A 25,296-nucleotide genomic window follows, 5' to 3' on the forward strand; every position below is an offset into this window, starting at 1 on the left:
AGCTCAAATGGTCTGCCCGCCTCATCCTCCCAAAGTGCTGGGATTACCAGTATAAGCCACCATGCCCGGCCAAAAATCTAGGCAAAACTTTAAATGTATGAACCCTTTAAGAAAAGTCATTCAAGGCCAGGCGCGGTGGCTCAAGCCTGTAATCCCAGCACTTTGGGAGGCCGACGGGTGGATCACGAGGTCAGGAGATCGAGACCATCCTGGCTGACACGGTGAAACCCCGTCTCTACTAAAAAATACAAAAACTTAGCCGGGCGAGGTGGCGGGCGCCTGTAGTCCCAGCTACTCGGGAGGCTGAGGCAGGAGAATGGCGTAAACCCGGGAGGCGGAGCTTGCAGTGAGCTGAGATCCGGCCACTGCACTCCAGCCTGGGCGACAGAGCAAGACTCCATCTCAAAAAAAAAAAAAAAAAAGAAAAAAGAAAAGTCATTCAGGTTGGAAGAAAATGAAAATAAAATTATAGGCTTAACATTAATCAGATTTTCAAAAGAGTTGAGATTTACATTGTTCTTCAGAGGACTGAATCTTAGAGTGGTTTTCTTTTAGAAAAAGCTGCCTTCTGGTGTATGTGTAGGGGTGGTGGTGACACAAGTAACCTTTAACTAAAGGGAGAAAGGTATACTCTATGTAATGGGATGAGTTGTGTTTCTCCAAAATTTGTATGTTGAATCCCTAACCCTCACTACCTCAAAATGTGAATACATTTAGAGATGGAATCTTTAAAGAGGTAATTAAAGCTAACTAAGGTAATAAGAGTGGGGCCCTAATTCAATACAATCAGTGTTCTCCTAAGAAGAGGAAGAAACACCAGGGAGGTACATGTATACAGAGTGGAGACCATGTGAGGGCACAGTGAGAAAGCAGCAACTGCAAGCCAAAAAGAGAGGCCTCAGAAGAAACAGTATCTGCTGACACCTTGATCTTGGACTTCCAGCCTCTAGAACTGTGAGAAAGTGAATTCGTGTTGTTTAAGCCACCCGGTCTTTGTATTTTGTTATGGTGGCCCTAGCAAACTAATTCTGCAAGAATGTTAAAATGTATAATTATATGAACAAAACTAAGCAATCAATGAAAGTGTAAACAGCCTTCCATCTTCCTGCTATAAATCACTTCGGAGGATAAAAGGGAAACTTTTAATTTGGGTGGAATGGCCTCAGTGTCCTTGATGAGTTTCAAGATAAAGAAGAAGGCTATTGTATTAGTCCGTTCTCGCATTGCTATAAAGAACTACCTGAGACTAGGTGATTTATAAAGAAAAGAGGTTTAATTGGCTCATGGTACCACAGGCTGCACAGGAAGCACGGCTGGGGAGACCTCAGGAAACTTACAATCGTGGCAGAAGGTGTAAGGGAAGCCAGAACATCCTACATGACTGGAGCAGGATGAAGAGAGGGAAGGGGGAGGTGCTACAAACTTTTAAACAACCAGATCTCAGGACAACTCACCCATTATAATGAGAACAGCATGGGAGAAATCCACCCCCTTGATCTAGTCACCCCCCACCACATCCATTCTCCGACACAGGGGATTACAATTCGACCTGAGGTTTTTGTGGGGACACAGACTCAAACCATATTAGTTATGCAAGCCCTTTTGCACTAAGACTTTTAATCAAGATTCTGAGCGTTGTTTAAGTTTTTTTTTTAAACTTTTAAAGTTCATGGGTGTAAGTGCAGGTTTGCTACATAGGTAAACTTGTGTCATGGGGGTTTGTCGTACAGATTATTTCATCACCCAGGTATTAAGCCTAGTACCCATTAGTTATGTTTCCTGATCCTCTCCTTCCTCCCACCTTTCCACCCTCCAAAAGGCCCCAATGTTGTTGTTCCCCTCTATGTGTCCATGTGTTCTCATCATTTAGCTCCCACTTGTAAGTGAGAACATGTGGTATTTGGTTTTCTATTCCTGTGTTAGTTTCCTAAGGATAATGTCCTCCTGCTCCATCCATGTCCCTGCAAAGGACATGATCTCATTCATTGTTATGGCTGCATAGTATTCCATGATATGTACCACATTTTCTTTATCCAGTCTGTTACTGATGAGCATTCAGGTTGATTCCATGTCTTCGCTATCGTGAGTGGTACTGCAATGAACACATGTGTGTGTGTCTTTATAATAGAATGATCTGCATTCCTATGGGTATATACCCAGTAATAGGATTGCTGGGTTGAATGGCATTTCTGTTTTTAGGTCTTTGAGGAATCACCACACTGTCTTCCACAATGGCTGAATTTACCAACAGTGTATAAGTGTTCTTTTTTCTCCACAACCTCACCAGCATCTGTTATTTTCTTACTTTTTAATAATCGCCATTCTGACTGGTGTTAGATGACATCTCATTGTGGTTTTCATTTGCATTTCTGTAATGATCAGTGATGTAGAGCCTTTTTTCATGATTGTTGGCCGAATGTGTGTCTTCAGAATGTTTTAAACATTTTTTATTTTTGATAATTTCAAATTTATGGAAAAGTCATAAGAATACTACAAAAAACTCCTATTCACTCTCCCCACAAAACATTATATACATTTGTTTGATCATTCTCACTTTCTTTCTTACTCTGCCTGCCTATCTATCTATCTATCTATCTATCTATCTATCTATCTATCTATCTATCTATGTATCAATCATCTATCTATCTATCTATCTATCTATCTATCTATCTATCTATCTAGGATTTTGGGGGAACCGTTTGAAAGTAAGTTGCCCCATTATCCTAAACATTTCACTGTGTAATTCCTAAACACCAAGGACACACTGCTATATAATCACAGTACTGTTATCACTACCTGGAAATTAACATGGATTTATACAATACTGCCATTTAATCTACACACCCCCAGTGACAGTTTGTCAACTGTTCCAACAGTAGTCCCAATAATCATCCCAATAATCCCTCAAATTGGGATTAAACATGCAAAAATTTTCTCAGGAGAAACACCTGTGAGAGGAAAGGAGCAAGAGCCAGGAAATGCTGGGGGAACTGTCAGATCACATTATAAGTCTGACCCTGAGTGAAGGAGAGAGGAAGGAAGGTTGGGTAGAAGCTTCCTAGACCAAAGTGCTTTATCAAAAAGGCTTGGCAAGGCCATCAGGGAGTCCCCAAGTCAAAGTTGGCCATCAGAGGAATCCCGCGTCTCCCAGAATGGGCCTGTCTTAGTGTCTGTGCTGTGCTTGGTCACTGGCTAGAGCAGCCTGTGGGAAGTGTGGCCTCGGCACAAAAGCAGGATGGGTTTCAAAGAGCAGCAGCTGGGGTTCTTGGCTGTATAAGCTCTCCGTAATGAGAGGTCTGTCAGGTGCATGCTCACACCACTGCAGCCCACTTCTTATTTATTTATTTATTTATTTGTTTATTTATTTATTTATTTGAGACGAAGTCTCACTCTGTCACCCAGGCTGGAATGTAGTGGCACTATCTTGACTCACTGCAACCTCCACCTCAAGCGATTCTCCTGTCTCAGCCTCCCAAGTAGCTGGGATTACAGGCACATGCCATCATGCCCGGCTAGTTTTTGTATTTTTAGTAGACATGGGGTTTTGTCATGTTGTCCTAACTGGTCTCGAACTCCTGGACTCAGGTGATCCACCCACCTCGGCCTCCCAAAGTGCTGAGATTACAGGTGTGAGCCACTGTGCTTGGCCCACTGCCATCCACTTCTGTGTGTACTGACCAATTCTCCGTACAGCCTCTGCATGGCCCCTGTAGGCCATTCCTCCCGAGGGGAAATCAGAAGTGTGAGGTTAGTGGGATGAACTGCAGGCCCTGTCACTACAATGGATCTCAGGGCTGCAACTGGTTCTCATCCTTCCACTCCTCCACTATCCATTCTAAACACCTCTCACCCTCAGCTCTCACCTCTGCAGGTCTTGGTGGCTTGCTTACCCACGGATATGGCCAGAAACCTCATTCCTAAGTGGTTTGAACCTTTGGCAATCATACCTTTATCGGTTTGGGGTTATTGCATGTATCTGTTCACCCTTACAGTAGGGCATCAGAGTATCAGAAGGCAATCAAGTAGATCATTTGGGATTCACACATATTCCTTCCTGCCCCCATTGTGTGAAAACGGCCTTGCCCTCTTCTGCTGAGCAGGATCCATGATCCCTGCCAGTCTGGTAACTTCTTACACATAAGGAGATCAAAGTGCCCCTTCAGCAGCTAGAACTTATAGTTCCCTCGGACGCTCGCTGTGTCCCCTGGCAAGTGTGCATCCCTTTTGGGGTTCAGGACCTACATGGACAAGAAGCACAAAATACCCCAGTGGGTCCCTGGAAGTGATGGTAAGTGGGGCTGCTCCTATTTCTCCCCTTTGGCTCCTGGACCTTGTATCCTTCCTCGTGCGGATATGGCAACATCGAGGAGTCTATGATTTCATAAATATATTGTCTCCCGAAGGATGGCACCCCATCTTTTTAGAGTGTGTTCTTTGAGCTGCCATTCAGTTGTACTCTTAGAAGGTGGTTACAAGATTCTCTGAGGCTGTCTGCCTTGGGTGGTGTGGTATGTGACACAGATAGTGACCTCATGATCACAGGCCTACCTCCTTTGCTGTGAAGAGAGGCTCCTGGTTAGATGCTGTGATATATGGGATTCCATGCCTGTGGATTAGATATTCCACAAACTCCCAGAGAGTGGTGCCAGCTGAGGCTCTGTGGGAGGGAAAGGCAAGTCCATTTCTGGAATAGGTATCTGTTCCTGTGAGTTCAGACTGCTGGCCCTTCCGGTGTGGAAGGGGGCTGATGCAGTTAACTTGCCACCATGTGGCTGGTTGGTCTCTTTGAAGACTAGTGCCACTTTGGGAGTTCAGTGTTGGTCTCTGTTCCTGACAAGTTGGACATTCAGAGGCAGCAGTGGCTACACTGGCTTTGGTAAGTAGGAGTCCATTCTATAGGGCCCATATGTAGCCACCTCTGCCACCATGGCCACTCTGTTCATGTGCCTATTGTGCCAGTTCTGGAGTGACTGATGACAAAGGCTGGCTGATGTTAATTGGCTGAATCATTTTGTCTACTTGGCTGCTCAGTGCCTCTTGCATGGTAGATGCTCTCTGTTGAGCATTAACATGTGATACAAAATGTTCATACATTATATCCATTCCCATATGTCCATCTATATGCTTCTAGAGTCTACCCAGACCTCCTTGGCTCTGATTTTCCAGTTGTTTTCTTTAAAGGCTCTGACCAGGCAGCCAGACCATTGGCCACTTCCCAAACGTATATATTTCTTTTTTTTTTTCTATTTGTGACTCTTAGGGATGTAGTGTTTTATTATTATTATTATTATTATTATTATTATACTTTAAGTTCTGGGGTACATGTGCAGAACATGCAGTTTTGTTACATAGGTATACATGTGCCATGATGGTTTGCTGCACCCATCAACTTGTCACCTACATTAGGTATTTCTGCTAATGCTATCCCTCCCCTAGCTCCCTACTCCCTGACAGGCCCCGGTCTGTGATGCTCCCCTCCCTGTGTCCATGTGTTCTCATTCTTCAACTCCCACTTATGAGCGAGAACATGTGGTGTTTGGTTTTCTGTCCTTGTGATAGTTTACTGAGAATGATGGTTTCCAGCTTCATCTATGTCCCTGCAAAGGACATGAAATCATCCTTTTTTATGGCTGCATAGTAATCTATGGCGTATATATGACACATTTTCTTAATCCAGTCTATCATTGATGGACATTTGGGTTGGTTCCAAGTCTTTACTATTGTGAATTGTACTGCAATAAATATACGTGTGCATGTGTCTTTATGGTAGAATGATTTATAATCCTTTGGGTATATACTCAGTAATGGGATCACTGGGTCAAATAGTATTTATTTATAGTTCTAGATCCTTGAGGAATCGCCACACTGTCTTTCATAATGGTTGAACTAATTTACACTCCCACCAACAGTGTAAAAGCATTCCTATTTCTCCACATCCTCTCCAGCATCTGTTGTTTCCTGACTTTTTAATGATTGCTTTTCTAGCTGGCGTGAGATAGTATCTCACTGTGGTTTTGATTTTGCATTTCTCTAATGACCAGTGATGATGAGCATTTTTTCACATGTTCGTTGGCTGCATAAATGTCTTCTTTTGAGAAATATCTGTTCATACCCTTTGCCCACTTTTTGATGGGGTTGTTTGTTTTTTTCTTGTAAATTTGTTTAAGTTCTTTGTAGATTCTGGATATTAGCCTTTTGTCAGATGGATAGATTGCAAAAATTTCTCCCATTCCATAGGTTGCCTATTCCCTCTGATGACAGTTTCTTTTGTGTGACCCAAGGATCTATATTTCTTCTCTTTCTCCTTCTTTTTCTTATTCTTTTTAAGAAAGAGACTGTGTCTTGCTGTGTCACCTAGGGTGGAGTGCAGCGGTGCCATCATAGTTCACTGTAGCTTCAAACTCCCAGGCTCAGGTGATCCTCCTGCCTCAGTCTCCCAAGAAGCTGAGACTACAGGTACACACCCCTACACTCAGCTTATTTATTCTTACTTCAGGCCACTTCCCCTTCCACACAAAGTGAATAATCAGGTGCATGATTCAGAGCTTTGCTTACTGGGAAAATCTTCCCTCTTCACTGTTTTTCGGAACTACTCCCTACAGCATGTGGTTATAACACAGTCACAGTTCATTTCTGGTCTGCACCCTCATACTAAGCTAACTCATCTATAAGCCATGCTTGAGTTTCTTTTTTCCCTTTCACTCAGTTGTATGGGCACCTCTCCAGCTCCTGTAGAGAAATAGGTGCAAACTAGTGCACGTGTGGTGGATGACATAGGGGAGTATAGGAGAGTGTGGACTACCTGCTCATGCAGTTTACTTGTGTCCTTTGCTCCTGCTCAAGCTCCATCCTGGATTTCCACATTAGCATGTTCTGCTGCTGGGCCCATCCAGCTTGGGGACTTGTTAGGTCCAACAGAATCCAGCTTATAATGAACAGTTTCAGATGCATGGTTAGCTGGTGACCCGAGAATAAGTGTTCAGTCTCTATCAGGGTCCACTAACACGCAAGTGCTATTTCTCAAATGGCATATAATTCTCTACTGCAGATGTTATGGTCTTATTCCAGAATCCCAGGTGCCTGCCTTGGGATTCTCCCAATGGAGCTTGCCGCGATCCCTATACTGCACTGCCCAACTATTGCCAGATAGAATGCCACAGGCTGTCAGATCACAGGGCCCAAGTTGCAGGGTGTGATTGCACCACGTACTGCAGTACTGCTGCAGTACTTCCTGCTCTAGGCCCCTTGAAGCTTGCAGCTCTCCATGTCACCTGATTTATGGTCCAGTGTAGGATTTTTGGTATGGAATATATTGCCTGTAGAAGTTAAATAGGCCTACCAGATGCTATGCTTCCTTCTTTGTGGTAGTGGATGCAAGATACAGCAATTTGTCCTTCACTATAGAGGGAACACCTAGCACAGCTCTTACTACTGAATCCCTTAAAACTTCACTGGAGTGGCTGGTTCCTGAAATCTTAGCATGGTTTATCTCCAGTCCTCTGGAATGCATATGTCTTACCATGGCCCCCAGAGCCACCAACTTGTTCATCTGTTCAGAAGCATGATGTCAACATAATGGGTCCATGTGGTGTTCTCTGGGCTGTCCAGATGATGCAGATTTCTTTGTACTGTATTATGATTGAGAGCACGAGTTAAAATAACCCTGGAGCAAAATGTAGCTGAATATTTTGGTCTGTTCCACATTAATGTGAACTGTTTCTGATCTTCTTTCTAACTGAAATAGAAGAGAATGCATTTGCCAAATCAGTGCTCACATACTTTTCACCTGAAGGCTTACTAATGTTGATCTAGATGATACCAAATAGCAGCCGGAATAAGGGCTACTCCTTGGTTAAGCCTGTGGTAGTCTACAGTCATTCTTCAGGATCTTGCCAATTTCTTCAGGGGCTAGGCTAACAAATTAAATGAAAATATAATGGAAACTACCTTCCCTGCATCCTTTAGTTCTTTAATGGTGGCATGAATCTCTTACAATATGAAACCGATTTTGATTTATCATCTTGGCTGAGTTGTGGGCAGCTTCAGAGGTTTCCTTTTGACCTTCCCCACTATAATAGTTGTACTTTACATACCAGGGCCTAATGTTGGGAGTATTCCAACTGTGCACTTGGCTGCTTGGGAAATCATCCACAGACCAAATGAACCACTGTGAGTCAGATTTCAGACAGGACTCCATTTATTAACTGGTCCCATTGTAACAGGGACTGTGATGATATTTCAGGTTTCTGGGTATCAGTGTTAACTCAGATCCCATATGCAACAGCCCTTGAAATGTCTGGTTATCTCCTTTCCCCAGCATATGGTCACATGAATAAATGCCCATAGGTACCTTTGGGGAAGAGCTGGAGGAATTCTCATGGTATATACTTGACATGGCATTGTAAGAGTCTTCCTCCTGGGAACCCATCACTTCAGTCAGTGGGTTTCAGATCTGCAAATTGACTTGGGTTTGAGAACTAAAGAAGAAGTTGTGGATTTTTATTGGGGGAAATCACCCACAGCTTCCTGCTCCTTTATTCTTGCTCTTTGTGGGTTATGGATGTTAAGTAACATTTTTATTGGCTGCCTGTCTATTTTGCCTCTAAGGACATCATTCTCCATTAACCATCTCCACAACTTCCTGTGGCTTTAGTCCCGGCGGCTGTCTGACTAACTATGCCAGTCACTGTGGTAATTGTGACCTCCTAGCTTCTATTACTTGAGGGCCCCCATCATGCATTCCCATGGGTATTAATGGGCCCAGCTTTGAGACTGCCTCACCTACCATCCTCTTTGGCATGCAGTGGACCGCCATCACTGGACTTCTTTGATGCAGATGCCCCTCTCACCAGTGCTTTCTGGTGATCTTGGTGAGTGGTGTGTAATCTGGGACATGTCATAGAACAAAATCCTCTAGCAGGATTACTTCTGGTCTTACCTAATATAGCCATTCCTTCATGCTCATTTCCCTCAAACTCTTTATTTCTTCCTCTACCATATGTCAGGGGAATTTGGGCATTTCCATCTTGTTGAGAGTTGGGAGTCAACGAAAGATGAGAGAGCTGTCACACCATGATGCAAGTCTGATCCTGTGTGGAGGAGAGGGGGAAAAAGATTGGGTGGAACTATGCCAGATATTCACTCAAAGTCAAGCAAAAGTTGGCCATTATAGGCATCCTTTGTCTCCCAGGAGAAGGCCTGCCCTCCTGTCCTTGCTATACTCAGTCATCAGCTGGGAGCAACCCATGGAAGCATGGCCTTCATACAAACATGCAATGGAAGAGTGAGGCAGCTGGGGTCCTTTGTGAATTAAGCTCCAAGTTGTGGTCTTTGAAGTGCATTCTCACAATTGCCAGAGTGTCCTTTATAGCAAAAAGAAATTTTTTTCTAGTCCAAGCTCCCGCCTAGGATTACATGGTGACTTTGTCTTGTCTTTTTAGTGTTTTTCAATCTAGAACAGTCTTTCAATTTGGGTTTGGATTTGTTTAATGTTTTCTTTTCTTTTTCCTTTGAGACAGGGTTTTGCTATATTGCCCAGGCTGGTCTTGAACTCCTGGCCTCAAGCAATCCTCCTGCCTCAAACTCCCGTGTAGCTGGGACTACAGGTGGGCATCATTGAACCCTCTAATGTTTCCTTATAGTTATGTTCTCATTGCGCTGTTTTGTTTTGTTTTATTGGGTCAGGAATACATAAGAAATAAAAATTGTTCTTTTTAGTGGCAGGCAATTTAATTTTTCCTGTTACTAATGATGTTAACCTTGATAACTTGGTTAAGGTGATATATTCCAGGATTCTCTGGAAAATTAGTGTTTTTTCCTTTGTAATAAATAAAGCATCTTGTGGGGATATGCTTTGAGACTCTGTAACTACTCTCAGTGTGCTAAAGATCTGAGGGGATACATAGAGAAAATTCTGAGTCACGCTTTCATTTCCTGTAGCTGAAAAAGCAAATTAAACATTGGACTGGACTGAAATTAAGCTTGGACTTAACTGAGCTCCTTCAGGAAAAGCTTAATTACTTACTGAGACAGGAAAATCATCAGGACACTCTTGGATCTCAATGTGGGTACTGAGAGTGCCAGAGAACCAAGATTCTCCCTCCCACTCTCTCTGATGCGTGTGATTCATATAAACATTGATAAAGGATGTCTCATCCCTCCTTCAAGTAAACTTGTTCTGACAAAATTTCACCACACTTTGTCAAATGGCAAACATTGTTCCTAAGAAACATCACACACGTGTTTATGCAAACTTTATTTTTTAAACTTTTTATCAAGAAAAGAAAAAAAGTGGAAAATACGTTTTTGCCTGAAAAGTGAATGTTATGAACAAGTTGCTTGGGTTTGAAAGACAGTCTGTGGAAACACAGATAAGGCTCTATGCTAAGATGGCTTGCTGCTATAATCCTCAGTCCCCTAGTAAAAGTGTCTGCAAAAAAACTTGGCCAGCCACAATGCCATTGAGCATTGACCGCCATAATCAATCTCGCTGTGACTCTCATGGAGAATGTTGGAGCAAGTTTTCTGTAGTGAGGAATCTGTAGACCATGGCACGCAGCCTCCAGTCTCACTGTGCAGACTGGGGGCAGTGACAGAGGTCATTGACACACAGCTGACGTAGGCAGTGATTCTCCCTACACTAATACAGTGATTCTTTCTGTGAGAGAATGACTGCCCTTAATAAGATAGCATGCCCCTTTAACCTACCACCTCTCTTCTCCTATTTAGTTTGTTGAAGCAAAAACAGTGTAGATATTGCATTAAGCAAGTGTGTATGTGTGTGTGTGTATGAGAGAGAGAGAGAGAGAGAATGAGCAGTTATGGCTCTTGGCATTTGTTACTGGACAAGGCAAACCTAAAGATTTTACTTTTAAACTTGAATTAATACTCAGAATAAGTCATATCTGCCCTCACTTCCCTCCTACTCCACACAAACAAACATGCAAACCACTGGAAAGGCGACATTTTATCAAAAGCATTTGGCATCTTTCCTCTCTCATGACCCTCTAGAAGCTTGAGAATTTGGGAGAGGTGGGCTGGAAGCAGAAATGGAAAAGAAGTGCTGGAACAATTATGACCTGAAAGCCAGTGGAACTGAGGTCTCCTGCAGGAACTTTTGGGGAGGCCTGGATACTTTGGAGACCAATGGGTATGGATGGAAAGAAGAGCAGAAATGACTCAGCTCATACAGCCATGAAAAAGCAATGATCTAAATACATGAACAAATCTTTAAAGCAAAGTGTTAAAGTGTGGGAGCAAGTTCTACAGAACACTTACAATATGATACTTTTTTTTCCTTTTTTTTTTTTTTTTTTTTTAAGAGACAGAGTCTCACTCTATTGCCTGTATAGTGGCACAATCAGAGCTCACAGCATCCTTCAGCTCCTGGGCTCAAGCCATCTTCCTGCTTCAGCCTCCTGAGTAGCTGGGACTTTATAGGCAGGCACCACCACACCCAGCTAATTTAAAACAACTTTTTTAGCTGGGCGCAGTGGCTCACACCTATAATCCCAGCATTTTGGGAAGCTGAGGCAGGCAGATCATGAGGTCAAGAGTTTGTAGACCAGCATGGCCAATATGGTGAAATCACATCTCTACTAAAAATACAAAAATTAGCTGGGCGTGGTGGCACATACCTGTAGTCCCAGTTACTTGGGAGGCTGAGGCAGGAGAATCACTTGAACCCTGGAGGCTGACGTTGCAGCAAACCGAGACTGCGCCACTGCACTCCAGCCTGAGTGACAGAGCGAGACGCTGTCTCAAACAAACAAACAATTTTTTTTTGTAGAGATAGAGTCTTGCTATGTTGCCCAGGCTGGTCTCAAACTCTGGGCCTCAAGCCATCTTCCCTCTCTGCCTCCCAAAGTGCGGGAATTACAGTTGTAAGTAACTGCATCTGGCCAACATGATGCCATTTACATGCAGTTTAAATGCATATAAATGTGTTGAAACAGTGTCATGTGTTGATGAGGGACATATACACATGTACTAAAAGTATAAACAATTGCATGGGAATTAGTAACTTCAAATTCATAAAATTGTACTGGTTATCAGGTGAGTAGGGGATAAGTGGAAAGAGGGAATGAGACCAGCTGGGTACACAAATATTGCTAATGTTATTGCTTAAAATGTGTGGTGAATACACGGGTGTTCAATTTACTATTATTTTGTACTTTCCGTATACTTTAGCTATTTGACAATACGTTTAAAAATCGAAAAGTTATCCCATAATCACAGGCTCCAGAGGTGACCGTAGGTGGTGTTTTCCAGACTGTTCGGTCTGCCTTGATTTTCTGCTAACTGGCCACCATCCTTGTCTCCTCGCGCTCCCGGTCACTGCAGAACCCCTGCTCTGAGGGACTGCCAATTCCCAGGAAGTGCAAGACAACTGGAGCCTCTTCTTCTCTGGGCAGGGATTTAAATGTTCTTGGGTAGCCTCGTCAGAGACCTGTGTGGCCCTGCAGTGACTTTCTTTCCAGCCACTTTCCCATGAGCTCAAAGCTTTGGATTCTGTCACTTGCAAAGGGTCAGGCCTGATCTCTTGCCCGTTCTTGAGAAGTAAGACTTCCAGCGCCCCAGGCCAGACTGTGACGACCCAGTCTGCGCCTGGCTCAGGCTCCACAGGCGGCCTTTCCTCAGTTGGGTCTACTGAGACCTCGAGCTCTTGAGCAGAAGATCGAAGAGAGAGGGGCTTGCTGGGCGGGCTCCGGGAGTCCTCCTGGCTCTGGGTGCTGGAGTTGGAGGAGAAGGGATAGAGAAACATCTACTCACCAGAATTGTAAAACGGTAAAAGGGTAAAGGGTAGGTACCTAGAGAGGGCAGTTGGAATCAGGATTGGGCTGAATAGGAGTCCCCAAGTGCTACTTATATCCGCCGGGAGCACGGGTTCGAATCCGCCCCCAGGCAGCCAGCTCCTGGTTCCCTCGTCCCCTCGTGCTGCGGCGGTGCCCACTTCGGCCCTCGGATTCCCAGCACAGGCCACACAGGGCAGCAGCGCTCGCCGCACGCACGCGCAGTTCGGGAGGGCTGCGCTTGGCGGAGCCAGGCCCTTCGCCAGCGCCCAGTACAAATTGGTACTACAATTAGGAGAAACACACTGAAACCTGACAGCCCCGTCTAAGACCCGGGCGTGATGAAGTCTGCGGTAGGTGATGAATACAAGGAACAGTTTCTCTTTCCTGTCAGCAAAACGCTCTTTCCAGAGCCTGCCAGGTTTCGCCCCGGTGGCCACACCTACGCCTGGCAGGTGCTGGTCCGAGCCCTTAGCGCTAGCAAAAGTAAGGAGGAGGAAGCAACATTCTGAAATTAGTGGGGGAAGGAGGGAGGCGAAAAGAGGCTTAATTTTCTGCTTTCCCTTCCTTCCAGTGCCCCATCGCCGTACCCCTTGCCCTCCTTCCAGCACAGAGCTGGAGCAGCTGACTGTGCAATTCGAATAGAAATCGAAAGATTTGGAGGCGCTGGCGGAGAAACCTGCGGAGAGCTCTCCAAGCCTGTGGCGTCCCAGGAAGACTCCGAGGGGGGCCCAGGAGGTTCTGGAGGAGGTGGGGGTGGATACCCAGGTCTGCTTCCCTGGGTGAAATAAGAACTGAAAATCTAAAAATAAAATAAAATAAAATAGAAAACACAGAGAAGCAACAAAGCGCTTCCCCTCCTCAGTTCTCCCCAGTTCACCCAAAGTTTACCAAGGCTGTTGTCTTTTCAGGAGTGGGCTTCCCGCTCTACGTAACGATGCGATTGGGCTGTCCCTCTGTCTGTCTCCTGCACGATGCCCCGCCCCGGGAGGTGTCACGTAGCTCAGCTGATAAAAGCCGGGGACCCCGCGGGCTCATCTTCTCTGCTCTGGACTTGGGAGGCTCCATTTCCTGCTCCTGGAGGGAGACGCGCTGCAGAGGAGAACCCCGGCGGGTAACGAATCCCCCGCGCTTCTTTGCCCAGGCCTTCCCCAAACCTCCTCCAGTCTGCGCGGGTTCTCCTATGGGGCTGTGGTGAAGGCAAGGTGCGGCGACTGCAGCTCCCCGGGTCTGGGCGCTGCCGGAAGAGCGTCTTTCCCGCTGGGGAGATTTAGTTTGTTGACTCAGGAGCACCTCCAACGACAGCTAGCGGCGGAGGACTCGGGAGCTGGGGAGGCTCGGAACGCGGGGCGAGCTGGGGAGGAGGGAGAGACGCCGACCTAGCACAGCCTAAATCTTGCCAAACCAAGCCTGGCAACATTTCCCCATGGTTCAGGAGCACGAAGGACATCCTCCCGAGGATGAAGATAAATGGGTGTGGCCTGGGGACAAATAGGGCCAATGTCCAGTCTATTACAAGAGGCTTTGTTCCAGAGCCTTGCCTATAAGCCCCTGGCTTGGAACGTCAGTCTTGAAACTGTAACAACGGGGGCAGGCTACTAGGGCAGCCCACGAAGCCCTGTATCCCCCATACAGTGACTAACTAGAGCCCCTGTGGGTTCTGTCCTCAGTGGCTGAGACTAAGGTGTGATTCCGTTTCCCTCTTGCATGTGTCCCGAGAGCCAGAGTTGTAGAAGCCCAAATTCAGGCTCAGGCTCAGGAACCAGATGTGCTGTTGATGCCAAACACTGACACACAGGTGCTTGGAGACAGAGGAAGATTTATTCCATTTGGCCAAAGTGAGAAGGCAAGAGGGCAAGACTCTCGAATCCACCCTAACAAAAATAAGTAGCGGGGAGTTTTTATGCGACTAGGAAGGAAGGGAGGGGGACTTTCAGGGAACCTAGGGGGAAAGTCTATTTCTTAGTCTCAGATTACACCTTGAACCACTGGACTTCCGGGCGTCAGCAGCTGGTCGCAATGCCCTTAAAGGCATTCATTCCTTCTGCAAAATTTTTTATGACTCTGAGGCAATATCCTCCTGCTTGACAAAGAAACGGTGCATCGAAAGTTTATAATTATATTGCTAGAAAAAGGAATATTGGGCAAAAAGCGGGTAGCTAACGTGCAAACAAGCAAGGGCCTCATCAGAATTTTCATGGTTTCGTCACTAAAAATGTTGGGGTGCTGAAATCTCGAGGGTCTCGGTTGTACCAGAAGGGGATCCTTTGGCACTAATGCAGGCAGGAGGGGATGCTTGAGGGAGGATGGGGGAAACTTTTCAATAGTTTCTCCCCCTCCCCTACCAATAGCGGGTGGGAGGGCGGTGGTTTAGAGCCAAGCCTCTAGGACGTGAGAGCAGTGGCTTGAGTTTGTCTGGTCTTGCCCTGTGAGAAGCGGGCGGAGTCAGTGCCTGCCTTTGTAGGGGAAAAAGAAACCGATTCCTAATCTGTTTGTCTGATGGGAAGTGAGAGTCCCTGTGGCAGGATAACAGGCAAGCAATTCAGTGTGATAACATCCTGTGTCAGAAACTTTCCTTTAAATGTCACAAGAGGCGGGGCACAGTGGCTTATGCCTGTAATCCCGGCACTTTGGGAGGCCAAGGTGGGCGTATCGCGTGAGGTGGGCAGTTCACTTGAGGTCAGGAGTTCGAGACCAGCCTGGCCAACAGGGTGAAACCCCATCTCTGCAAAAAATAACAAAATTAACTGGGTGTGATGGCACATGCCTGTAATTCCAGCTACTCGGAGCCAGAAGCAGGAGAATTGCTTGAACTCCCCCCACCATAAAAATGTCACGAGACTTAAACTCTTTTGTTTAAGAAAATAAGCAGTTTTATTATTTCCATGTAAGAGGAAGAAGAGGAAAATGCTGTGGTTGACTCCTGGCCTGATTGTAAAAATTCACAGGTGTTTACAGCAGTCCCACTTTAACCATGGGATATGTCCCAAGACCCTACGTTGATGCCTGAAACCAGATGCCTGAAACCATGGGTAGCACCAAACTGTGTATCTACTATGTTTTTTTCCTATACTTTCACTGTTTCGCTTAAAGAAAGGCTTTTCTTTGGCATGTCTGAATTGCCAGCATCACTACTCTGGAGATTTGAGGCCATTAAATAAAATAAGGGTTACTTGAATATAAGCAATATTAGAGTCGATCTGATAAGTAAGAAGGCTACCAAGTGACTAAGGGCTAGTAGCATATACAGGGTGAGGACACCAGACAAAGAAACGATTCATGTCCCAGGGTGAGAGGCAGTGGATGGCATGAAATTTCATTAGGCTACTCCGAATGAAACTTGAAACTTATGAATCATTTATTTCTGGAATTTTTAATTTAATATTTTTGGACAAGAGCTTATTGTGGTAACTAAAGCATGGAAAGCCAAACCAAAGACAAGGGAGGACTACTCTATGCTATTAGAAAATAGAAATCATTTCCAGGCTTCTGTCACTCAGCATCATTGTTTTCAGATTCATCTATGTCGTCGTGGGTACCAATAGTTCTTTCCTTTTTGTTATGGTTGAGTGGTCTTCAATTATATGGATAATGATTATTGGCTTCTTCATTCATCTGCTGATGGGCATTTGGATTGTTTCCAGTTTATAGCTTTCACAAATAAAAATGTTATGAACATTCATGTACAAGTCTTTGTATGGACATATGCCTATTTTTTTTCCTCTTAGGTAAACACTTTAGTGTGGAATGGCTGGGTCAAATGGCAAGCATATGCAGAACTTCTTAAGAAACTGCCAAATTATTTTCCAAAATGGTCATACCCCTTTAGATCCCTACTAGGAGTTTATGAGGATGCCCATTCCTTCACATCTTCACCAACAACTAGTATGGTTTTTCATTTTAGCCATTCTAATAGATGAATAGATGTGTAAAACTGAAGTTTTAATAGGCATTTCCCTAATGACTAATGATGTTGAGCGTAATTCAATGTGCTTATTTGTATCCATATATCTTCTTTGGTAAATTGTCTATTCAAGTCTTTTATTCATTTTTAAATTCGGGTTTTTTAATCATTACTTTTTGAGTGTTCTGTATGTAATCTATGTCCAAGTTCTTTATCAGTTATGTAATTTGCAAATATCTTCTTCCAGTCAGGGGCTTATATTTTCTTTTTTTTCTTAAACTTTTATTTTAAGTTCAGGGGTACTTGTGCCGGACATGCAGGTTTGTTACATAGGTAAATGTGTTGCCATGGTGGTTTGCTGCACAGATCATCCCATCGCCTAGATATTAAGCCCAGCATCCATTAGCACCATCCTGATGCTCTCGCTCCTTCTATTGCCCCCTCCTCTGATGGGCTGGGGCTTATATTTTCATTCTCTTAATAGTGTCTTTCAGAAAGAGAAGTTCTTAAAGTCCAATATATCATTTAGAAAAAATTTATTGTGCATCTAGGGCGGGTGCAGTGGCTCATGCCTATAAACCCAGCACTGGGAGGCTGAGGCAGGGAGATCACTTGAGGTCAGGAGTTTGAGACCAGCCCGGTCAACATGGTGAAATGCCATCTCTACTAAAATTACAAAATTTACCCAGGTGGGGTGGCGGCAGGCACCTATAATCCCAGCTACTCGAGAGTCTGAGGCAGGAGAATTGCTTGAACCCAAGAGGCGGAGATTCCAGTGACCGAAATAGCGCCACTGTACTCCAGCCTGGGCAGCAGAGGGAGACTCCATCTCAAAAAAAAAAAAAAAAAAAAAAAAAATTCTTTTGTTCATCTAACATCATCTTTAAGAATTGTTTGCCTAACCCAAGGCAAAAATATTTTCTCTTATATTTTTCTCTAGAAATTTTATATAAACTCTGGCCAGGACATATACAAAAATAGAACTCTGACCCACAACTGCTGCAGTAACCAGCCTGGGAAGCCAAACCACAGCTTCTGCAGCAGTTGACTGGTAGTGGTCAGGACCTGGTCAATAACTGACAGCTTCCTTAATTTTTGCTCCAGATTCCAACTCAGGACCAGTCAGAGAAAGCCAAATATGTTCCCCAAACTAATCATACAGGATGTTCATTTCTGATTAGCCTGCTTCCAGCTTCCCTATGACAACACCCTTGAATCATACCATACCTGAGCATTCCCTTTTTGTCACTATCAGTCTTTCTTTCCCCTGCCTGTCTTTGAGGCTCTGACGAATGTGAGTGATGATGGCGACTGACTCCCTCGTTATAGTGAGCTCTGAATAAACAGCCTCTGCTTGTTCTCATCCAGGCAGACTTCATTAATGTCTTTAGTTTCTTTGGAGGTTCCACCAAGATACCATCTGCACTGCCCACTGTGTGGACTCCCATTTTCAAACAGGATGGCTGCTACGGAGGCATCTTGCACCTTGCAGTGAGTGGCTTGTTGAGTTTGCACTGATGTGATAAGTCAGCACTGGCTCTGAATGTCTCTTTGTGTTGAGTTCCTCAGCTACTTATTCTCGTTTGATACCTGGGTTTTGTTATTGGTGTCCATTTATTTGGCGCCCTAGGTGGAATCAGGCCATTCTCTTTCACCTTTTTTTGGCTCTCTTTTGTGTGTGTTTGTGTTGTGCTGTTTAAAAATGGTTTGTCTGAAGAAGGAGAATGGCAGGGTCGGACACAGGCATAGGTCCTATAAGCCTGTTCAAGCTCGCTTCACAGTCCAGCGAGTTTGTGGTTCTCCCTGAACCCACGTCCATGTGAACAAATTTTATTGTGGAGTCACCAATAAAACCAGCTCAGGTTCTCCTTCTGTCTTGCGTTTTTGTCCTGAGAGCTTCACTTTGGTCCACAGGGAGTGCTCTCTCTGGTTTTCTGCCTACTCGGGGGCACAGATTGTCTGGTCTGTCTTAGGAGGTGGCCAACTGTAAGGTTGGGGACCTGAGACGCAAAATGCACAAGAATTATACTCCTACTGATGGCCAACAGCTCTCATGGGGTCTTCTAAGTCTGCATACCCTCCTCACCTAGGAGAAACTGTTTCTTCTTTGTACAATACTAACTCATGCACCTACTTTCCTACCTTCCTAATGGCATGACTCCAAGGATGATTTGGGCCTTTACTGGCTACTTTGGGGAACATTTGACTTGAACAAAATTGTTCATTTGACATGCACCTTAGAAAAGCAGGAGTAAGATTTCTCAGGATCAATGGGGCTGCAGTTTTTTTGTTGGTAGGCAGAGGCCTCCAAATGAAATTCTGATCAAAAATTTCTTCATTGAAAGATTCTTTGCCCAAAGCCAATGGGAAATTTGACAAACTTAAGCAACAACGAACTAGACTAATTTCCCTAGTAAATACTTCTTTTTCTTGTCTTCCAGTTGCCTCCCTGTATCCAGCTCTCTCTCTTCCCCCTTGTCCTTCTATTAGGTTGGTGCAGGAGTAATTGCGATTTTTGCCATTACTTTCAATAATCTCTCTCCTGTACTTCAGTCAACTGCTCACTTCTCTTCCCCTTTTTCAGACCCCCTCCCTTTGCCCAATAACTCTCGTAAAACTCCAAAATTCCAGTTGCTTCTGAATATCCATCCCTCTCTTTAAGCCAGGTATGCAGGCATCTGTAGAATTTAAACCTTGGATCCGAGCTGAATTAAGAATCATACTTAAAGTTTGTTTCCCTAAACCCAGACAAGACCAGCAAAAATTCATAAAAGAATTTAGAATTCTTCTAGGTACATATGACGTAGGGTTACCTAACCTCTATCAACGTGTACACATGTTGGTCAGAAGCTAAGGTGTTAAATCCTGGAGGGCAAAAGCTAATTGGACAGACTCAGAAAGGGACCCACAGTATCCCTCTTTCCAGTAAATCTGAGGGTTTAAGCAAAAGGATCCAAAAAGTAAGGCAAAGTCTCTTAAAAGCCATACCCCAAACATTTATAATAAAAATCCATTGGACCATGCAAACAAAAAAATAAAGCCATCAGACTTTTTCAGGATAGACTAGGAAATACCTTCCAACACATCAGTTAAAGAAGGTGGTAAAAAGCAGCCCTTTCATCTCATTTTGTCAGTGGAGTTAATTATGAAATTGGAGACTTAATTCTAAAACAGAAATTAGAATGGAAAACAACCCCTTTTTCTGAATTGTAACACCTGGCAGAACATTTTGAAAGAGCTTTAGAACTAAAATGAGACAGGACTCGAAATAAACTTGTGGTTCACTTCCCAATCAACACCTATTGACAAGGACACTTACAGATATTGTAAACAGAATCAAGACAAATAAAAATCCATCAGTTCAGATCAACGAGGGTGCTCAGAAGAAGGAGAAACTACCCAATAGTCTGCCTTTCCCTAAACACTCAAGATGATTTAACTATAAATACAGGTGGTCAAACTCATCAATTTCTGGATTTCTGGTAAACATGGTGCTACTCTTTCTAAGTTAAACCCTGTCCCTTTTGCTCAATCTCTTCCTCTGAGTAAACATACCACACAGGTGGTAGGTATTTCAAATAACCCACATATAAGCCACATATTTATTCCATCTCCCAGCCCTCAACTGTAGCCCTTAGTCCTTGACTGAAAAACATTCCTTCCTGCTCTTTGATACCATGCCAAATTTAATAGAGACTTAATTTGCAAATGGAACTGTAATATGTGCTGATGTTTCAGAGACTTCTCTATTCATAATCAAGTTGCACCTGCTCTGAATACACCTTTGCTTTCTCTATTATATTTGATGCCTACTCCAAATAAATATCTTGACACCAAACCTGACAGTGTAAGGGGCTAAAAATTCCACTCACATAGGACGAATAATTGGAGCAGCAAAATAATAAGCAGAACTTACTAAATTCAGACAGATCCTGTCAAACGATTACTCAAACTTCCCCAATATCCATTGAAGTGAGAAGCAAAGGAAGGACTCGAACTTACAGTTGAAGGCCTTATATGCAAAGGTCCTCTTATATCCCCTAGTAACACTCCTGTCCTGCCAGCAAAGAAACCAAGTAGATGGAGATACTGATTTAAGACTTCAGAACCGTCAACAAAATTGTCATTTCTTTTTTCCTAGTAGTGCCTAACTCACACACCATCTGTCATCAATATTACCTGAAGTCACTTGCTTTACTGTAGTAGAAATTTTCTCTGCCTTTTTCAGTGCACCTTTAGACAAAGACAGTCAATACTTTCCTGCCTTTGCCTTGGGAAGGACAATGGTATAACTGGACAGTCATGCTCCAGAGATTCATCGAAGCCCCTGTTTTTGTCCAAATGCTCAATCAAGAGTTAAAAGATATAAGTTTTCCCTTGTGATTCACTTCTGATACAATATAAAAATGATCTACTTTGTTCAGAGAACAAGGAAGCCTGTTAAAAGGATTCCATTTATTTGCTCTCACCCTTAGTAGAAAAGGGACATAAAATTTTTAAGGCTAAGTTACAATTTTGCCAAAACACAATTCATTATTTGAGGTAAACCTGTCTAAGAAGGGATAAATATTCTCTCCTGATAGACTAAAGATTATCCAAAGTTATTGTAAATCCCTCACAAAATGACAGATGGAGGATTTCTAGGTTTAACTGGATATTGAAGACAATAGGTGCCAAAGTTTTCTGAAATTGGAGCACCTCTTTACGGATTGACTGTCTTCAGTGAGGGATTCTCTCCTTTGAAAGTCCAAACATAAAGACCTCCTGGAACCTGAAATCAGTTCTTCAACAGCCTCCTTCCCAAAGCACCCCAACTGTAGACAGCCATTTTTTTCTATTTGTGCAAGAGCGATCTGGACACGCCCTTGGGCCTTTAACTTCATGGAAACCATTAAAACCCCGTTATTTACTGTAGCCTCACTCTTGACCTGTTTAAAAGGCTTATTTCTCTTGTTTTAGGTCATTAGCTGTCACTGGAAAACTTGATGATGCTTCTGCCAAACTAACTCTAGGCTCGCTCCTCGCCTGACCTCATGGTTTCTCATGCAACACAGACATTCCATTGTTTGTTTGTTTGTTTGTTTGAGACAGAGTCTCACTCTGTCACCCACGCTGAAGTGCAGTGGCATGATCTCGGCTCACTGCAACCTCCACCTCCCAGGTTCAAGTGATTCTCCTGCCTCAGCCTCCCGAGTGGCTGGGATTATAGGCACACACCACCACACCCTGCTAATTTTGTAATTTATTTTTAGTAGAAACAGGGTTTCACCATGTTGGCCAGGCTGGTCTCAAACTCCTGCCCTCAGGTGATCCGCCCATGAAAAAATCTGGTTGAATCTTTACTCTGATAATCTTTGGTGCTCTCAAAATGGCCACTTGCTGGCACCAAATTATTTAAAATGGATATTAGCTAAATTTCTACATGAAATTACTCATTATGATATAGACAAATTGGTCACTGTCTTAAATCAACATCCGTGGGAAAACTAAAAAGACAGCTGAGCCGTGGGGCGTGGTGGCTTATACCTGTAATCCCAGCACTTTAAGAGGCTGAGACAGGAGGTTTGCTTGAGGTCATGAGTTTGAGACCAGCCTAGGCAACATTGTAAGACCCTGTCTGTATAAAAAATTTTAAAAATTAGCTGTGCATTGTGGCACATTCCTGTAGTCTAGCTACTTGGGAGGCTAAGGCAGGAGGATAGCTTGAGCCTAGGAGTTCAAGGCTGCAGTGAGCCATGACTGCACTCCAGCCTGGGTGACAGAGTGAAACCCTGTCTCTAAAAAACCAAAAACCAAAAAGGACAGCTGAGGCTATTTTCAGGTTGTGTGTCACCTGTCAACAACATAATACTAGAAAAATTCTAATGTCACTTTTTGTTTCTCTATATAGTGTGCCTTTTTCCTCTGGATGCTTTGAAGATTTTTTTCTGTATCACTGGTTTTGAACAACTTAATTATGATGTTCCTCAGTATGTTTTTTGTTTTGTTTTGTTTTGTTTTGTTTTCACATTTCTTGTGCTTAAGGTTTGTGGAACATCTTAGATCTTGATTTTTTTCTAGTGTTCATCAAATTTTCTTCAAAAATATTTTAGTTGTTTCAGACAGGAGAGTAGCCTAGTCCCTAGTACTCTATTCTGACTGGAAGTGGAAGTCTCATGAATGTAGTTTGGAAAATCACAGTTCCTTAGACACAGTAAGGAATGGCCTTGCCCTCTCCCACTTCTCCTGCTTGCCAGGAGCGTCTTGTGTCTCTGGCTTTTTCTTCTGGCATTTGTTTCTGTATTTCTAAACAGCATGCTTATTTTCTCCGTTCTCCCTCCTACCCTCTCTTATTTTAGATATTGTCTTAGTCCATTTGGGCTGCTGTAACAAAATGCCACGGACTGGGCGGCTTATAAACTACAAAAATTTACTGCCTACAGTTCTGGTGGCTGGGAAGTCCAAGGTGCTGAGAGATTCAGTATCTGGAGAGGGCCCTCATAGATGGTGCCTTCTCACTGGGTCCTCGAATGGTAGGGGGGCATATATGCTCCCTTGGACCTCTTTCACAAGGGCACTAATCTCACTTATGAGGGTACATCCTCGTGACCTAATCAGCTTCCAATGGCCCCACCTCCTAATACCATCTCCTTCGGGGTTAGGATTTGAACAATGAACTTTAGGGAGTTACAAACATTCAGACCACAGAAGATATTGTTTGTTTCTGTAAGATGACTGTATATTTCCCTCTCTCTGTCTCCCTTTCTCTCTCTCTCTCTCTCTCTCTAATCTTTGGAGACAGGGTCTCACTCTATCACCTAGGCTGGAGTGCAGTGGTATGATCTTGGCTCACTGCAGCCTCAATCCACTGAGCTCAGGAGATCCTCCCACCTCAGCTTCCCAAGTAGGTGGGACTACAGGTGCATATCACCATGCTTGGTATTTTGGTTTTTGAAGAGATGGGGACCCATTATCTCATTATGTTGCCCAGGCTCCTGGCCTCTAGCAATCCTCCCACCTTGGCCTCCCAAAATGGGGGAATTACAGGTGTGAGCCACTGTGCCTGGCCTGAGTATAGCTAACACTTTTTTTTTTTTTTTTTTTTAAGATGGAGTCTCACTCTGTAACCCAGGCTGGAGTGCAGTGGCATGATCTCAGCTCACTGCAGTCTCCAGCTCCTGGGCTCAAGTGATTCTCAAGACTCGGCCTCTTGAGTAGCTGGTACTACAGCCGTGTGCCACCATACCTGGCTAATTTTTGTGTTTTTAATAGAGATGGGATGTCACCATGTTGGCCACGCTGGTCTCGAACTCCTAACCTCAGGTGATCCACCCATTTTGTCTTCCCAAAATGCTGGGATTACAAGCATGAGCCACTGCACCTGGCCAACACTTCTTATCCTATGCCTTCCTTCTCCACATCCTGCCAATACAACTGTATCTTATATCATCATTTTTTATCAGAACAATATTCAGGGCTTATATTATCATGACTAGGACTTTATTTACAATGGTGCCAAATAATGCTTTATGGTTATCTTTTATTTACTATACTGCTTTTGTATTTGCCTGTCTTCCTAAGTGCCTATGACCAATTCATCCCCTACTCTCCACCCTTTCAGTTTACTAACTGATTAAGTGATCTGTCAATTGCATGGTCTTAGGCGCTGTCCACCGAAGCCTACTGCTCTGTTGTGTAGTTTTCCTGGTGATCTATAGGCCTGCTGTACAGCTGTCGTTCCCGGACCTCCCTTCACAAACAGCCAGGGAATTTTTAAACGTCTTTTCCTTGTTGAGTCTCTTGTTTCCTGCATCCAGTTTTTTGAGGGAAGAAATGCAGGGGGCAGGGCAAGGACACTGTCCAGATAGTGCGAAATCTGAAATCTCAGTTCACGGTGCCAACTCTTGTGACAGAGGGTTCTGTAATCATGCATGAGTCACTGGTTTTCTTCCTACTTCAGAGAACTTCAAATTTTGCTGGCAATGCCCAGCATCCGTCACTGCAGGCATTCTATTTTGGTGTCATCAACTTCCCTGCTCAGGTTTTCACTGCACTTGGCATTCCTTCTGCACATATATCGAGGTTTAAAGTTCTGAATTTCGGCCGGGCGTGGTGGCTCATGCCTGTAGTCCCAGCTATTTGGGAGGCTGAAGCGGGTGGATCACCTGAAATCAGGAGTTCGAGACAGCCTGGCTAACATGGCAAAACCCTGTCTCTACTAAAAATACAAAAATTAGCTGGGCATGGTGGCTTGCGCCTGTAGTCCCAGCTACTCGGAAGGCTGAGGAAGGAGAATCACTTGAACCCAGGAGGCAGAGGCTGCAGTGAGCCGAGATCGCGCCACTGCACTCCAGCCTGGGCAATAGAGCGAGGCTCTGTCTCAAAAAAATAAAAATAAATAGATAAATAAATTTCTGGATTTTAAAACACTCACTGTTGTTTTCAATAGTCTATGGGGGTGAAGGAGGGACAGACGTCTTTCTTGGGATTCTTACGTTGGAATCTCCTGTTATTCTTCTAATTAGAAAAAGGATTAATTATGTTAAAAAAAAAAAAGACAAATCTTATTGTTAATCGCTCTGCAAACCAACAACACAAAAATATTTAGAGAAAAGTGCTGAA

At 44.0% G+C, this 25,296-nt stretch overlaps 1 protein-coding gene across 2 annotated transcripts in view; it reads left to right on the forward strand.

Annotated features, from left to right (window-relative positions):
* Positions 1 to 13,782: 13,782 nt before the first annotated feature.
* Positions 13,783 to 25,296, forward strand: part of LOC105485141 (schlafen family member 5) — a 30,027-nt gene continuing 18,513 nt past the window's right edge. The window contains exon 1 of one of the 2 annotated variants that reach the window (XM_011747349.2): positions 13,783 to 13,905. The gene's annotated coding sequence lies outside the window, so the exon portion shown is untranslated. The other variant, XM_011747350.2, reaches the window with a different exon arrangement.

Source organism: Macaca nemestrina, chromosome 17 (genome assembly GCF_043159975.1).
Source record: "Macaca nemestrina isolate mMacNem1 chromosome 17, mMacNem.hap1, whole genome shotgun sequence".
Taxonomy (NCBI): domain Eukaryota; kingdom Metazoa; phylum Chordata; class Mammalia; order Primates; family Cercopithecidae; genus Macaca; species Macaca nemestrina.